This window comes from Corythoichthys intestinalis, chromosome 12 (assembly GCF_030265065.1).
Source record: "Corythoichthys intestinalis isolate RoL2023-P3 chromosome 12, ASM3026506v1, whole genome shotgun sequence".
Classification (NCBI taxonomy): Eukaryota; Metazoa; Chordata; class Actinopteri; order Syngnathiformes; family Syngnathidae; genus Corythoichthys; species Corythoichthys intestinalis.
In genome coordinates this window covers 15525237-15531236 of record NC_080406.1, presented here as the reverse complement: position 1 = coordinate 15531236, position 6000 = coordinate 15525237, and the positions used below count along the sequence as shown (strand labels likewise).

At 40.7% G+C, this 6000-nt stretch overlaps 1 protein-coding gene across 1 annotated transcript in view; it reads left to right on the top strand.

The window, feature by feature from the left end:
• The first annotated feature begins 3705 nt into the window (after positions 1-3705).
• LOC130926990 (contactin-associated protein-like 5) overlaps positions 3706-6000 on the top strand; it is a 376038-nt gene continuing 373743 nt past the window's right edge. Inside the window, exon 1 of the mRNA XM_057852402.1 lies at positions 3706-3808. The gene's annotated coding sequence lies outside the window, so the exon portion shown is untranslated. The remainder of the gene's footprint in view (positions 3809-6000) is intronic.

The window sequence follows — 6000 nt, the reverse complement described above, 5'->3', positions numbered from 1 at the left end:
TAAAGACACTACTGATGAGCTGGAATTGGATGGAGGTACAACGTTCATCCCACATCTCTGTAACAAAACAATCTGACCAGCAGCAGAATGTGACAGAATCATGGAAGTCGTCATAATAGCTTCGCTTTCTAGCTAGCACAGCTTTTCTCCCAGTCCAGGCCAACTGCATCATCACCCCCAGCTTGCATTGCGTGCATAAAACATGGCGTCCTCCGTAGGTCAAAACATGTAATAAATATTGTAGATTTTTAAATCAATGGCAATAATATACGAGTATGTGTTTCTAATAACATATTTTAGTAAAAGAGAACCATTGTGGCGTTGTACAGCCTACAAGTCCAAGGATCCCTAAGGCTTAGCACCTTTCCCTATCTTCAATTCAATTCAATTTTATTTGTATAGCCCTGGATCACAACAACATTGTCTCAAAGGGCTTTGCAGAGGCAATATGAAACACAATCAGAAACAGCAATTGAAGTAACAAAGATTAATAAATAAATTCAAGTCCTGGGTTTCCCCCATCCTTAGACCCTCCATGTCAGCAAGGAAAAACTCCAAAAACTCCAGAGTCTTCGGGAGAAACTGAGAAACCTTGGGGCGTACCACAGTCAGGAGAGATCCACTCCCAGGATGGATAGACAGGAAGCCCCAGGACCGCTAATGGGAATTAGCAGGTGAAGTTACAGTCCGTAAAGATGCAGTGGAGTAAAGGAACAAGAAGCGGTCCATCTAGCCAGATGAGACGGGGGTAGCAACGAGGACGTCCATCCAGCTTGGGGTCCGGACAGTCAGGAGGCTGCAGCTGAAAAATAGCCCCTCCCCAGAGGGGAGGGGGGAAAGGGGACACCAGGTGACTAGTGATGAAGAGACTAGACAACTAGATGTTAACACTGGAAAATAGAAATAGCTTTATAGCTTCTAGTGCAGCTTAGACTAAACTCTGAGTCTACTCCGACTTCAACTAGCCTGACCATAAGCTTTGTTGAATAGGAACGTTTTTAATCTAATCTTAAATATGCAGACTGTCTCGGCTTCTTTAATATTAGCTGGAAGCTGATTCCATAAAACAGGGGCTTGGTGGATAAAGGCTCTAGCTCCGACAGTACTTTTAGAAACCCTGGGAACTACAAGTAGACCTGCATTCTGAGAGTGAAGTGTTCTGTTGGGGCGGTATGGAACCAGACCATCGGTGAGATAAGATGGCCCCAACCCATTAATGGTCTTAAATGTAAGAAAGAGGGTTTTAAATTTAATTCCAAACTCGACTGGAAGCCAGTGAAGGGCCTGGAGCACTATCTATCTTGTTGACTTAGTTGCACCATATGTTCCATCTCGAAACTTACTGTACTTTCACAACCTGGGTGTCTTTTCGTAACTCTAAAGGCAAAAAAGAAGACTGCAGGCTTGAGAAAATGCTCTATGGAGCGGGCTAATTATGGATATCAGAGTGGCTGCCTCAGTAGAAATGTTTAAATCCTGCCTTAAATTTTTTTTTTTTTTTTCCCTTACACTCTGAAACACACTTGCTCGGAGCAAGCGGGAGATGAGATGAGATGAGATGAGATGAGATGAGATGGTATGGTATGGTAAAATACACTTAACTAAAATTACATGTTAGCCTCTTTTGCTGCCTCACCCAACATACACACACACTTCTGGAAAAGGGGTGAGTAGAATGGTGGCCAACGCTGCTGTATGGACTCGACACTAAATCGACTAACAAAAGACAATAATTTACTTGAAACTGTTTCCTGTAAGTGTTGATCCTGCATTAAAGTGATAGGTATAATCTCTATCACGTGCATCCCAGCAGAAAGAATCTTGCTTGATAATTTTATAAAACACAGAATTAACTTTTTACGACAACTCGAGGCACAGGTTTGGTCTCAACATTGGCAGGGACGATATAACAGCACAACCTGCATGTACACTTTTTACTGGGAACGGGACATTAATAAGACCAAACATATTACCGAACGGGGGTCAGGGCCACATTTCTCACAAATATGAACCTAATTAATTAATAGGTGAAATGATCAAAGCAAAATTAATCTGTATTGACTAATTTTTATGTGTAATGGTTGACGTCATACATCGTTCGATTCAAACCTTTGTTTTTTAAAACTACTAAAGAAACATTTTGAAGTGCAAGTCCCTTTATGAAAAAAATGGGGTGCTATCCAAGAATGAGTCCACTTCTGGGGGGCACTGGAGCAACCCTAGACTCAAACTAAAGTATTGTAATATAAAAGTGATTTGGGAAAAAAAAAATCATGGAAAAGAAAATCATATCCAAGGACCGATCTACATCTGAAGCATCCAAAGTACTCTCATTTAATTCTGAGGTGGTATTTCATTTCACTTATTTTTGTCATATCAGTTGAAGTTCACACAGATTAATGCTTCTGTTGCAGGTCAGACTTTTAGAAGCAAAGTTAGTTGTGTTTCCCCCACCTCCACAACATTGATGTCTTTTTACATTACTTACAGTGGCTTGTGTTGGCGGAAAAAAAACTTCTAATATCCCTCCTTTTCGAAGGGGGTGGACGAGGCGGCATGTTTTATTTCTGTCGGCGAGTTTGTGTGAGTGTGCGTGTGTCTGTGTGGCAGGTGGGGGGCGAGTGGTCAAGTCATCAGCCAATTAAACGTGCGTTTGAGGGGAAAAAAATGTAACGGCACATTCAGCAAGTGAAAATGGATATATGTAAGTCTGAACATTGAACGGGGGTCAGGGCCACATTTCTCACGAATATGAACCTAATTAATTGATAGGTGAAATGGTTGAAGTCATACATCGTTCGATTCAAACCCTTGTTTTTAAAAACTACTAAAGAAACATTTTGAAGTGCAGTTTCATATCAGTTAAAGTTCACACAGATTAATGCTATGCTTCTGATGCAGGTTGGACCTGTAGAAGCAAAATTAGTGGTGTTTCCCCCACCTCCACAACATTGACGTCTTTTTACATTACTTACAGTGGCTTGTGTTGGCCGGAAAAAAACAAAACAAAAAAACTCTAATATCCCTCCTCTTCGAAAGGGGTGGGAGAGACGGCATGTTGTATTTCTGTCGGCGAATGTGCGTATGTCTCTGTGGCGGGTGGGGGCGTGGGAGGGCGAGTGGTCAAGTCATCAGCCAATCAAACGTGTGTTTGAGGGAAAAAAAATGTACCGGCACATTCAGCAAGTGAAAATGGATAAATGTAAGTCTGAACATAATGCAAATAATTCCTTTAATAATGGTAGGGTCTATTCAATCCTTACAACATATGGGAAGAAAATCAAAATTACCCATATTACTGAACGTTTTGTATAATGTTAAAAGTTGGTTGGGAAAATTTGAGCATCCTGAAAAGTAGGTAGTGTTATATCCCTACCGTCCCTATGCAAACCTAGGCCTTTGATGACAACCCTAATTCAAATGAAGTTTGGATATTGTGTCATTTTTAACTTAATAAAAACAGAATACAGTGAATTGCAAATCATATTCAACCTATATTTTATTGAATGCACTATAAAGGAAAAATATTTTAATTTTCTAACTGATAAATAATCATTACTTTGAATTTTAAAGCTGCAACAACTTCCAAAGAGCTGGTAGAGGTGGCAAAAAAACTAAGTTGAGAAATGCTCTTTAAACACCTGTATGGAACATTCCTTAGGTGAACAGGCTAATTGGGAACAGGTGGTTGCCATGACTGGGTATAAAAGAGCTTCTCTGAATTGCTCAGTCATTCACAAGCAAAAATGATGAAAGTTTCACCTCTTTGTGAGCAAGTGCGAGTGAGAAAATAGTCGAACAGCTTAAGGTAAGGCTGCAAAAACTAATCAATTAAATGGATTAAAATTAATTAATAAATTAGTTGCCAACGAATTTCATAATCAATTATGAGCAGCCCGTTTGAGTCTTGGTTTGTGTGAAATCGGAGGCTGGACGAGCAGCATTTATTAGAGCAAAAGAGAGTTCACTGCTAGTCTGCTAAACTCAGGTTTGGGATTTCTGAATCAATAACTTTTTGAAGTGTTGAGAGTTACATTGTGTTTTGTTTTTTTAGATCCAGTTTGCCTCTGTCAGAGGAGAGTAAATGAAGCCAATTGTATTGCTTGCATTCTTTGTTGATGAAACATTACTACTTAAGCCTGAGTTATGCTTCTGCGTTGCGGTGACGGTGTAGCGACGATGTAGACCCTATGGCAGGTGTGTCCAAACTCTTTGCAAAGGGGGCCAGATTTGGCGTGGTAAAAATGTGGGGGGCCGACCTTGGCTGACGTCCTTTACGTAGAACAATTATATTTAAGCAAAATTTAGCAAGCCATTCAGTGTCACATTTGCTTTATTATTTTTTTAATGAATAATTTCAACAATCTCGCAACTAGCCTTTGCGGCGTTCTCTTTCGTCTCTCGGGCTCTTGCGAAATACTACTGCTGTGAAATTAAACTAGCTTCAAGTTGCTTCAATTTCTCGCTGCGTATCTTCCCTGTAATCTTGTCGTACATGTCAGCGTGTCTTGTTTGGTAATATCGCCTCACATTGGAATCTTTAAAAACAGCAACTGTCTCATTGCAAATGAGGCAAGACACAGTTGTTGTGTATTTTAGTGAAGAAATAGTCTGATTTCCACCTATCCTTGAAGCGTCGGCCATCACAGTCAACTTTTTTTTTGTTGATTGTCGCCATTTTAGAAAATTGGAAGTAGAGGGTCACACGGAGTAATGTTGCTTAGCCCTTAAATACCTGCAACATGAAGCAATTATCAGAGAATCCCAAAATTTGAAAAGGTCCTAATGAAACCTTTTTTTCCAAATTTGTGAAAAGTCAAAATGAATATGTATAAAAAGCGCTCTAATATCTATAACCCATGCTAAATCATGTTTTTTTTTCTCATTGAATCTGCAGATGCATGTGTTGACTTGCATCCATCTTATTATTATTATTTTTTTCAAAAAGAAATGTCAAAATTCTAAATTAGTCTGAAAATCATGAAATTTTAGGTGTATCAAATGTGATACATTTGGCAATAAAGGGTTAAAGTGCTGCTGCCTTTTAGTGGGTAAATGAGGAGCAGCATTTCGTGTGTAAGCTACTTCATATGCTGGTTGCAGTACTGCTGACCAATTTATTAAGTCGTTGTGCGGGCCAGATGTTATTTATTTCATGACAGAGGCTGGGCCGGATGAAATTTGACCACGGGCCGCATTTGGCCCCCGGGCTGGACTATGGACAAGTCTGCCCTATGGCGTCAATGAGCATTCAATAGTTCTGCGGCAAGGGAACGCGTTGCTCTCTAATTCATCGCCAAGCCACTAGAGGGCTGTGGCAATGTGTTTGTACGGTTTTGGGGAACTCTTGTCGACTTCCTCTAGTTTTCTTCCGGTTACACAACAATGCCAGCGGAGGTGGAACGCTTGAATGTGGATCTTCAGTTCATCTGTAATTCAACGCCAAGCCACTAGAGGGGTGTGGCGTTGTTTATACGGTTTTGTGAGACTTGTCGACTTCCTTTTGTTGTCTTCTGGTTACACAACAATGCCAACGGAGATGGGACGCTTGAATGTGGATCTTCAACATTGAACAACAAATGTTGAGGCAGAGGTGACTCAGAACTGTCGTGGAGGTGGTCTGTCTGACTGCTGCACTGAGACTGGCAGTTTATGAATTCTAGCGTCCGGTGGAAGCCAGCAAACTGTGGCGGCTAGCCTCAAACTGGCGTCGAGCAATGTGTCCAGCGTTTTGTCTGAGGTCTGCAAAGCATTGTGGACAGCCCTCCAGCCAGATTTTTTTTTTTTTTTTTTTTTTTTTTTTTTTGCCGTGTCCTTCAACCAACCAGTGCGAAGCCATAGCAGATTTCTGACGGCTATGGAACTTCCCAAACTGCGTTGGAAGCCTTGATGGTAAACGTGTTGTCATAAAAGGACCGAGGCACTCACAATCAGTGATGATGTAAGTGTGTGAACTGTCTGTTGTTGAAACTTAAACATCTAAACAACTCTTTTGACACC